Source organism: Aegilops tauschii, chromosome 3 (assembly GCF_002575655.3).
Source record: "Aegilops tauschii subsp. strangulata cultivar AL8/78 chromosome 3, Aet v6.0, whole genome shotgun sequence".
Taxonomy (NCBI): Eukaryota; Viridiplantae; Streptophyta; class Magnoliopsida; order Poales; family Poaceae; genus Aegilops; species Aegilops tauschii.
The window spans coordinates 51638810-51649855 of NC_053037.3; the positions used below are offsets into that span (position 1 = coordinate 51638810).

At 48.4% G+C, this 11046-nt stretch overlaps 1 non-coding gene across 1 annotated transcript; it reads right to left on the minus strand.

The window, feature by feature from the left end:
- Window positions 1-10648: 10648 nt before the first annotated feature.
- On the minus strand, window positions 10649-10735 carry TRNAS-GGA (transfer RNA serine (anticodon GGA)). The gene has a single exon. It is a non-coding gene; the product is annotated as a tRNA-Ser (tRNA).
- Window positions 10736-11046: the final 311 nt, after the last annotated feature.

Here is an 11046-nt window from a genome sequence, read left to right on the forward strand (position 1 = left end):
CCCTTATACACCTAGACGGAGGGATTAAATCAGGATGACTTGCAAGCGGGCAGAGGAGATGTAAGAAATGGTTCATCGTAAGTCTTTCACCAGTACTGTAGTAAAAATTCATACATGGAAGATTCTAGACTAAACCATAAACGGATACACTTTTATTCATGCGCGATACTCCAATAGAGCAAGATCCTGCATGGAAGTCTCCACATGCTTAGACAGCGGATTACATTGAGCGAAGACTGATGATCAACATTTAACTTGATAATGCGTATGTCCAGGTGAACCTCCTTGGAGTCCCCGTGCACCGCGTCGGCGGGTAAAGGATGCCATAGGTTTTCCAAGTCCACATTGGCGGGATAGTCCCAGCTCCCCAGAGTCCAAGTCCGTTCGATGAGGCCGGTGTCGCCGCCCACGCGACCCGGAGGGGTAGTAACACTGACCACGCACCCGTACATCGGCCTCGTGTCAGTGTTAGCGGCGTCGCCCCTGACGCACATTACAGAGACGGAGCGGCGGCCTGCGCGGGCCTCGCCGGTGCCCACGATCAAGAGGAAGACGCTGTCGTCCTCCTCCGAGACTAGCAGGCGGCGGTGTTCCTCCAGCGACTCCAGCATGGTGAACGGGTAGCACGTCTCGTACTTGATGTTCTCCGCCAAGGGCCAGCAGTGACCGCTGCACGCATCCGTGAGGTGATGCACCATGTCCGCCGGCGAGCCACAAAACGGCATCGGGCACTCATAGCAGTGGACGAAGGGCTCCTTGGAGGCATCGACCAGACCGTCCATGAAACGGGAGTGGCTGTAGGGGACGTTGCGCCAGTTGAATATATGAGCAAGTTACTATGATATTTAATCCGAATAAGCACAAAATAAATCATGACGGCTATAACAGAGATGAAACTAATCATGTGGACTAGCATAGTAGTAGGATACAGAGTAGAAACATGAATTCTACCACGATTTCGAACAGGAAGAAGAGAAACACATACGGTGCAACGGGCGCAGCACCGTTGGCGTTGAGGTTGTCACCCGTGTCCAAACACCACGTAGACACGGTCTTTGAGCACGGTTCGTAGTCGTTCCACGCTCGGGCATTGAAGTTTGTAACTATTTTAGATTAGAATATACTACTCCTCCGGTGCTAGTAGTAGAGCAGAGTCCTACTCTACTACTCTATTCAAGCAAGTTAGGGCATAACACTGTAGGGAGTACCAGTACTGTGATCACTCAAGCAAGTTGTCTGGCATCGACATGACCCTACGCTGCTGGTATGTGTCTCGTAAGTCAAGCGGCATGCTGTAGTCATCATCACTTGTCCACTTCCCGCAGCACATATTTGCTTCTCCATCTTTGTCCGCACATAATCTCGTCCAATCTTCCATCCCCGCTAAGGCGCCTCCCCCCCTCGTCCGAAACCCAAGCACTAACAATGGCAGAACCGAGCAGCATCCGCCGAAAGAGTGGCTGGAATTCGCTCCCCACAGAGGTAATCAAGCTCATTGTTTCGCGTGTGGACAATCTTAGTACCATGCCGCTCGCCGCGTGCTCGTCGGGGCTGTACCGTTTACTCAAAGCCCTCAGGCCAGAGCTTTTTAAGCCAGCTCCTTGCTTGCTGATGCCGCCTGATCTTCAGAAACGGCGTGTCACGCAGCATAACGATCGTAGGGTGGCGAGCATCAACCCCCTTGACTGCGATGCGATCCCCGTCAGCCTCAACTACATTAACGGTATGTACTGGGTCGGCATGAACACGTCTTGGATGGTGCTCGTCGACGGTCGCGGCAGCTGGATGCTCGTGGAGGTCTACACCCGGCGATTGATCCCCCTTCCTTTGATTAACACTGCACTGCTTTGGCACCGCGGCCCAGAATACTCGGAATCTTACAGTAGCCAACATGATACCAAGTTTGATTTGCTTAAGGTTGTAATCTGCCAAGTGCCCACAAGATCTGCGAATTATAAAGACTTCAGGCTAATTGCGTTCTTCAACCGCGGTCTCACTATCTGACAGGTCACTGCGGTAAGTGGATAAATCTGCACGTCCATCACAGGATCATACATCCTCCATGGTTCTCTGATGCCATTGAACACAAGGGCTTCATTTACGTTGTCGACTCCTTCTATGGCTAGACGTATTGCTGGCCTACTCCAGTCATCGCTACAAACAGCTATTACAACAGTATGTTACTTTCCTATGATATCATGATGGCTTGCTTATATTACTGTCAACATTTGCTAAAAAATATTCATGCTCATAACATGCTGTTCTTAAGATTGACTAAATCAAGAGCCCTTTTTTATTTGACTCCAACTTGATATGATGTTGTAGGCCGCCTGGTATCCCTATCCTTCCTAATCCCAGAACCTTTCAAAGAAAAGCGGCATGGCAGTTGCAGGTGGTTCCTGGCTCGATCAGACGACGGCGAAAGATTGATGATCGTTCGCACATACCGGACGTGTGTTGTTTCGCGGAATACAATCACAGTCACTGCAAGGTCTTTGAGCAGTATCCCAGCTTCTCTGGGCCTTCAGGAATTTTTGACTAGAGGCTGGTAAGTAGCCTTGGTACACGCTCTCTGTTTGTCGGACTGAATTATCCGATTAACTAGGAGATAACCGACGGCAAGGATCATGATGGCAACGCGGTTTCGTTCATCAGGCAAAACTGTGTGTACACAGCGTACCATGCGTCTCTGCATGCACCATACCCTCATATATGCCGCCACGCTCTGCAGCCCAAAGTAGGAGAGAGGGTCGCAAGTATCAGACTTCGACCTGCTGGCTGGAGTTTCCCCCGTCAGGCACCCATCTGGTTCAAGCCGTCAGCCAATCTCCACAACTTAATAAATAGTAACGTCTAACTGAGCCAGGTAGTTAGATGCGTACACTTGGTGTAGTAGGATCTTTATTTAGTTTGATGCATACACTTGTTCTTTTTTGGTAGCCCTTTTGTAATGATGGCTGATGTTTGGTTTGGAAGAGAGAGCTGCGTCTTCACTCTTCTGGCCTGCTTACTGCTTCTGTTGCACCCCCAGCCCTGGTTGCTGCTGCTGCTGTTTTCAATGTACAATCAGTAGTATATTTCGTCTGTTGGTTGAATAAATGGGTTGTTAGAACGACAAACACAATGTTTTGGAAGTCGTTGCACGGTTCGATCCTTTAGTGCCCTGTACCGTACGTAGCGCATACTATTTTTCGTACGGAACACATTTCCACTTGTTGATAACATGCAGCCCACTGATGAAGGCCCAATAGAGAAGCCCATAATTAACTGGAAGGGAGGCTCTCACATGAATCCGGCCCAGGTACATGCTCATGGTCCCCTAAACATAAATAAATAAATAAATAAAGCTAAATGCTCATGCACCAGTTCTTTGGGAAAATAGGTAGCCCAGTATTTCTTTTTGAAGAATACCCAAGCTAGGCCTATTTGTTTTCTCCGAATTACTGGGCTGCAAATCTTTCAAGACGAGGAGGGATGCATTCTGGCCTGGCTTAAGAGTATGGTCAATGTCTGTTAAAAGTAATATCAAAAGGGGTTAAAAATTCCAAAAAAATTATAGCAAATGGGATATAAGTTTCTTTTTTTGTTTTTGTTCTTCACTGATATCTTATACGTATTTCATTGGATTTAACATGACATAGTACTAGTTTATTTTTAAATTTGTTTTAGTATGGCTATTAATTTTTGGATAAAGAATATTTCATTCCCCAACAAAAATTTGCAAATTTTCAAAATTTCCCACATATTTAGTTAATTTTTTGACCCTGGTACTGACCAGAAAATGGCCAGCAATTCTAAAAATGGAAAACGGGCTGCAATAAATTCCATATGAATTAGAAAATGAGTAAAAATTATAAAAATAATAGCAAATGGGTGTACACTCCACAGATTTCGAGGCTGACTTGTTTACGCAAGGCTTTGTCAGTGAACACACGATCCTAGCAGCAGTGACTGTTGGATGTCCATCCAACGGCCGACGTGCTTCTTCAATCTTTGATCTTCCTGCTCCAGCCACCTAAACTAGCGCCGGCGGGACTGCCTGCTCCCTCCTCTTGTGGCCCGCTGTGATGCCGGGCAGGCTTCCCCGGCCCACCATACTCCCTCCGCTGGCCTGGCCGCACGCAATCAACTGCCTCCTTATTACGTGAAAAAAATGATTCCTCCCACTGACATCTGGGGCGCACCGGTTGGGAGGCTGACCTGTGGGCCTACTAAGTTGACGCGTACGCATGGCTTGTCAACTTAGTCAACAAACGATTCTAGCAGCAGTAACCGTTGGATTTGAATCGAACGGTCCTGCTGCTTCTTCAATCGCTGCTCTTCTTGCACCAGCCGCCCAAACTAGCGCCGGGGAGACCGCCTGCTCCTGCCTCCAGTGGCCGGCTGTGCTGCCGTTGAGGCCTCATCGCCCCCTACTACTCCCACCGCTAGCCAGGCCCTGCGACGACGGCAGCCTCACACCGCAGCCGAACCAGTGAACCCTCGTACTCCTCTCCGCGTGGGCATCCACTGCCGCGTCTTCCCTGGCTCCGCGTCGTCCCCTTCCTAGGCCTCGCCGTCGTCCACCGCCTTGGTGCTCTCGGCGCGGCGTGGTTAAAGACATTCCATCGGAAGAGTACTGTACGTGGAGAGGCTGACAGCTAGGTCCACGGCCACAGCCCAGTTTTTATGTGATTTGCCAAGGAAGTCGCTTTGTCAGGCCTGTTGGGATGCAAATCTTTCAAGACGAGGATAGCTTTCATTCGGCTGGCTGAGAAAATGGCCCATCAGTAATGAGAAATGGGCTGTACATTTTTAAAACACATCAAACCGGCAATTAGTTTCAAATATCTTTTTTTTCATTTCGAGATTTTAAATTACATTAATTTTTATGCGTGGAGAATTTGTTGGATTTTATATTGATATACATTTATTTTTAAAATCAGTTTGAATGTGAGTCAAAATTTCTTGATTAAAAACAGTTCGGACCGCACCGAAATATGCAAAATTTCGTATAATTTTTTAACCGTGGCCACAATATGGGCTGTAATGCTAACAAAAAGAATATGGGCTCCAAAAAACCTTAATAATTAGCAAATGGGCTGTAAATTATTAGAAATAATGGCAGATGGGTTGTATGCTGTTTTCCACAGATTTGAGGCTTTCCTAAAAAAAAGGTTGACGCACAAGCAGTGACTGTTGGATGGCCATCCAACGGCCGTCGTGCTGCTTCAATCTCTGCTCTTCCTGCTCCAGCCGCTCAAACAAGCGCCGGCGGGACTGCCTGCTCCCTCCTCCCTGTGGCCGGCTCTGCTGCCGCGCAGGCCTCACCGCCCCACCGTACTCCCATCGCTGGCCTAGCCATCCCTCTACTCACCCACACCTGCTGTTATTCTCCGGTGACGGCAGACGAACCAGTAAACCCTCGTACAGTCGTACTCCCCTCCGCATGGGAAACAACTGCCGAGTCTTCCCTACCTCCGTGTCGTTCCCTTCCTAGGCCTCGCCGTCGTCCACCGCCCTGGTGCTCTTGGCGCGGCCTGGTCAACGTGGTCAACGAGCGACATGCATCTGAAGTGGACTGTACGTGGAGAGGCCGACAGCTGGGTCCATGGCCGCACGCAAGGAAATGCCTCCTGATTACGCGCAAAATAATGATTCCTCCACCTGACATCAGGGACCCACCGAAAGGGCCTCTGTATTTCGCGAAAAAAACGTTACCGCCGCAGACAGCTCGGACCCACCAGTTATATCTTCGCACGCAAGGAAGTGCCTCCTTATTACGCACAAAAAAATGAATACTCCCCCTGTTAGCTGGGACCCAGTATAGTGGCAGGCTGACTTGTGGGCCTACTAAGTTGACGGGGACGGAGGGCCTTGTCAACTTAGTCAATATGCACGATTCTAGCTCCAGTGACCGTATGATGTCCATCCAACGGCCGTAGTGCTTCTTCAACCTCTGGTCTTCTTGCTCCAGCCGCCCAAACCAGCGCCGGTCGTGCCTCGTGCTCCTGCCTCCCGTGGCCGGCTGCGATGCGGCGGAGGCCTCACCGCCCTCTACTACTCCCACCGCTGGCCAGGCCATCCCTCTACTCACCCACACCCCCTGTTATTCTGCGGCGACGGCAGCCTCACACCGCAGCGAACCAGTGAACCCTCGTACTCCTCTATGCGTGGGCATCCACTGCCACGTCTTCCCCGGCTCTGCGTCGTCCCCTTCCTAGGCCTCGCCGTCGTTCACCGCCCTGGAGCTCTCGGCGCGACGTGGTCAACGTGGTCAAGGAACGGCTTCCATCTGACGTGGACTGTACGTGGAGAGGCTGACAGCTGGGTCCACGGCCGCAGCAAGGATGTGCCTCCTTATTAAGTGCAAAATAATTATTCCTCCACCTGACAGCGGGGATCCACCGGACGGGCCACCGTATTTCGTGAAAAAAATGTTTCCCCCCTGACTGCTGGGACCCACCAGCTACATCTTCGCACGCAAGGAAGTGCCTGACAGTCGGGACCCACCTGGTCGAAGCGTACGTAGCGTTGTCATTCTGGTCATGAACGTGTACATACATATATACTGGTGGATGTAGAGGCACGCACGTGTCGTAGTAGAGGCGCGCACGTAGGATGTACACGTACATACAGTGGCCAGGGTGCAAGAAAGAAAATATGGCCACGTATGTGTACATACGGGCGAGGTCTCGAACGCCTACTCGCGCATACGTATGGCCAGGGCTCGTGTACATGGCTGGGTCGGAACGGAGAAACGGCGTCGTCGTCGTGTTCATGGGGAGGCAACGGAATGCGTCATGTTCATGGGGAGGCAACGGAATGCGTCGTGTTCATGGGGAGGCAACGGAATGCGTCGTGTTCATTGGGAGGCAACGGAACGGGTGGGAGCCAACCGGATGGGTCGGAACGGAATGCGTGGTCGTGTTCATCAGGAGGGCTTGGACGGAACAGGCGATGGAAACAAGGCCTGGCGTACCGCAAAACGGAGGAAACGGACCTCCTACGTTTGGAACGGGGTCCTGTTGATCGGGAGGGGTGTGGCGTACCGCAAAACGAAGGAAACGGACCTCCTACAGTTAAAACGGGGGTCCTGTTGATCGGGAGGGGTGTGGCATACCGCAAAACGGACGAAACGGACCTCCTACGGTCGAAACGGGGGTCCTGTTGATCGGGAGGGGTGTGGCGTACCGCAAAACGGATGAAACGGACCTCCTACGGTCGAAACGGGGGTCCTGTTCATCGGGAGGGGTGTGGCGTACCGCAAAACGGGACTCCACGGGATACTGTTCATCTCCACCGTCGACCTCCTCCAGCCTCCACGGGCTCCTGTTCATCCAGCCTCCACCGCGCACTACTCCACCGGCTACTGTTCAACCACCCCTCCACGGGCACCCCTCCATCGTCTACTGTTCATCCAGCCCTCCACACCATGGGGTCATGTTCAACCACCCCTCCACGGGCACCCCTCCACCATCTACTGTTCATCCAGCCCTCCACACCACGGGGTCCTATTCATCCAGAGGCAACGCCACCGCTCACTGTTCATCCAACCACCCCCCTCCCCCCGCAACGCTCACTGTTCATCCAATCGATCGGCTTCAGTTAGCAGCAGTAGCGAAGGAATCGCTCGATCGGGTTCACTTAATAGCCATCGATCGATCGCTCGGGTTCAGTAACACGTAGCCTGCAGTGCAATCGCTCGGGTTCAGTTAGAGCCCAACGGCTCGCTCAGGTTCAGTTAGAGCCAACGCCCCGCACACACGCGCGTACGTGTACGAGAGAAACGCGCATCGCTCGGCCCCTGACCTCCCACCGTAACCGGGAACTCCCCGAAATTTTCCTCCCCCTCGCTTCTACCACGGTTTTTTCCACATGGACGGCCCAAAGAATGTCATGCAGCTGCGTCTGAGGCCCGCCCAGGACGAAAAGCCCATTTTTTGTCATGATTTTTTGTCATAGAAGTAGGAGCCCACCACATCTATGATGATACCGGGTTTTGTCACAATTATCGTCATAGAAGTGTCATATGTATGACAGAAAAAAATTTCGTTCGGCCCAAAATGTCACGGATGTGTCTTTTTTTTGTAGTGGTGCGGAAAGAAAGAACCTAAGAAGAGCTTAGTTGGAACTCTTTACCGGGATCATAGAGGCTATGCTCCCCTCTCTCTGTCTCAGTCCCAACCAACGGCATAGAAACACCTACTCTTCCTTCTGATGCAGCCTTCCTGGATCCATAATTTGGCTTCCTCGTTTATTGATTTCTTGCAATCGCCACAACACCATTGAGTGAGTGTCATAGAATCCTCAAGGCGTGAAGTAGAAGTTCTTCGAACCTTGATTGTGTGTGTTCGTGCCCACTCCAATAGAGCATTTGGCCCTGTGAGCTTTGACTACGAAAGCTACCTATGTCAATCAGTATAGCCACTAGAGGGATTGGAACATGTATATTCCTTCTCAGACAGTACTTTAAGACAAACACGGTTCACAAGGTGGATTTTCTATCTATTAGTTGACTACGGAGCTTCCTCATCCCGACCTATCTATATGTGAAAAGCTCTCCGCCAGAATCTTCGTAGTAGTAAGTTGTGGGTTACAAGCTATCCCTTCCTCAAACCACCCCGCAATAGATATATAGTTTACCAACCTCAGGCATGGACATAGACACCAGATCATTTTGATCGAGGACCCATTTTTGGAATAAAAAGGATAGAGACCAGATGTAGTCCAATCGGAAGGTCGTGATTTAGAGAAAGACTTGTGTTCTATAGGAACAGCTGCCTATGTTCATCCGGCTGCCCTGCCTGTCGGAAAACCGCTGTGAAGCATCCATTCTATTCAATTAGAAATAGCATCTATAACTAGTAGTAGACGGTTGCTTCGAGGTCTCACAGGTCCTGCTTAAGCGAAAATGTAGTTGTGGAAGTAGTCTTGCCCACTTTGCCTTACGCTCATAGAGATCTATAAGTATTCCTCTTGTCTAAGTAGGTAAGTACGCTCGGCCCTGTACTAAACTTTAGCATTAAAGCCAGAGTCCTTCTTTTCATGAATGTTCAGGAAGAAGAGAATCCCTAAGTGAAAATTGAATGCCATCCCATTTCCTAAAGAAAGATATTTCTGATATACGTGAATCACGAAAGAACCAATGTTGTAACTTGCTTCATCCGGCATTGCAAGTAATCAATGAGATTTTCTTCCTCGAGAACAAAAAGCTACACGAGGAGAGCCTTGTTTACTGATATCTTACTAAAAGACCAGAGGTGATGGCCTCTGAATTGCAGTGTATGGAAAGTGGGTGTTAATCAACAAGATTATCTACATTTGCGGAAACCACTACTGGAATAAAGTTAGATCTTTATTTCATTTCAAGGAAAAGTTTCAGGGATTAGCCACCACTCAGAGAATAGTGAAAATCGAACTAACTCTAGGTGAAAGTGCACGGAGGATCTTTGATTCCTCCTACCTTATGAGCCCTTATGAAATACCATTTTGAATGATGGACAAATCATGGGCGTCGGTGGTCTAGTCAGAGCATTTTGGAGTGCCTGAGCGGGCAAAGTAGGTTGACCCGTCCCGAGGGGGAGGGAACAAACGGGCAATTGAACACCATAGGGCACAAACGAATCGCCAGTAACGACATGTATATATCAGGCAAGAGGTGCTACTCCGACCCGGAATCTTGCGTGATGGTTGGTCACCTTACCAATAATCTTCTTAATGTTGGAGAAAATGAGGATCATTGACTTAAATTGGAATTGATACCTAGACTACTTAGCTTGCCACCCCAGAAGGCAACGTATACACAAGTATAGACTATAGGTAACACTGTAGGGTACAACCTTGGGTAGTCTTAGGGTTTTCCAAGATATGATATGACAGGGTTATTTATTAGAATTGGAAATAGCTAGACGAATAAGTAGGCTTTAAAAGGACGAATAAAGTAGGCCTTCTAACTCAAAGTACTCCAGCTTAAGAAAAGACATGCAACATTGGTGATCAACGTATGGAATTTCCGCTATTCCGTTCCGGGAAAACACTTGTTTTTTCACGTTTTTCCTTCGTTGTTCTTTCTAGATTTTTTGTTGATGATTCTTCCCCTTAAAAAAAAGCTTTTCCCTATAAAAAATATGTGGCCCTTTTCTTTCCCGAGACGGCATTCATTGTTCGTTCTTTGCCAGGAACCAGATTTGAACTGGTGACACGAGGATTTTCAATCCTCTACTCTACCAACTGAGCTATCCTGACTATTTATTGTGCATCATCCTAGTAGAGTACTTGTATCTATGTCAATTAAAGGGACTAAAAAAGAAAAAAGTATTCTCAAATTGGACTTAGTAAATATCAGGATAATGATACGGATTGTGAATGACTTACTTAATAATAGGGATTACTTGCCTATACTATAATATGTTCATTTGTATGAATGGGATAAGATCCAAAGAAGTCAGTTCGGATCCATTTGTGAAAGAGTAGAATAAGAAAGATAGTGAATCTTGTTTGAACCATTAATGAAAAATAGAGGTTGGTACAATAGTTAGGAAGTAAAATGGGCTTTTTATTGGGGATAGAGGGACTTGACTTGAACCCTCACGATTTAGAAAGTCGACAGATTTTCCTCTTACTAGAAATTTCATTGTGGTCGGTAACGTTAGTGAATTAACAGAAACAGAAAGAGAGGGATTCGAACCCTCGGTAAACAAAAGCCTACATAGCAGTTCCAATGCTACGCCTTGCACCACTCGGCCATCTCTCCTACATAATCTTATTATTGACCAGAAACTGAGTAAATAGCGAGTTTTCGTATCACTAAAGTATAGGTACAACCGATCACAGGTTCCATAGGGATTTTGTCTTCCTTTCCAATTTCATATTTCTCAACAACAACTTCTCTCATCCCCACGGATCTATTCAAAATTCTGGAATCGTCCCATGTTTCTATTTCGATTGTATGGCGTGGCGTATACACGTTATGCAAACAGAACGTATGGTTACTTTACTCTATTTTCTCATGGCTTGTTAAACCTTTCTTTTTTTTATTTTTGGATCATAACCAAATAAAAACTT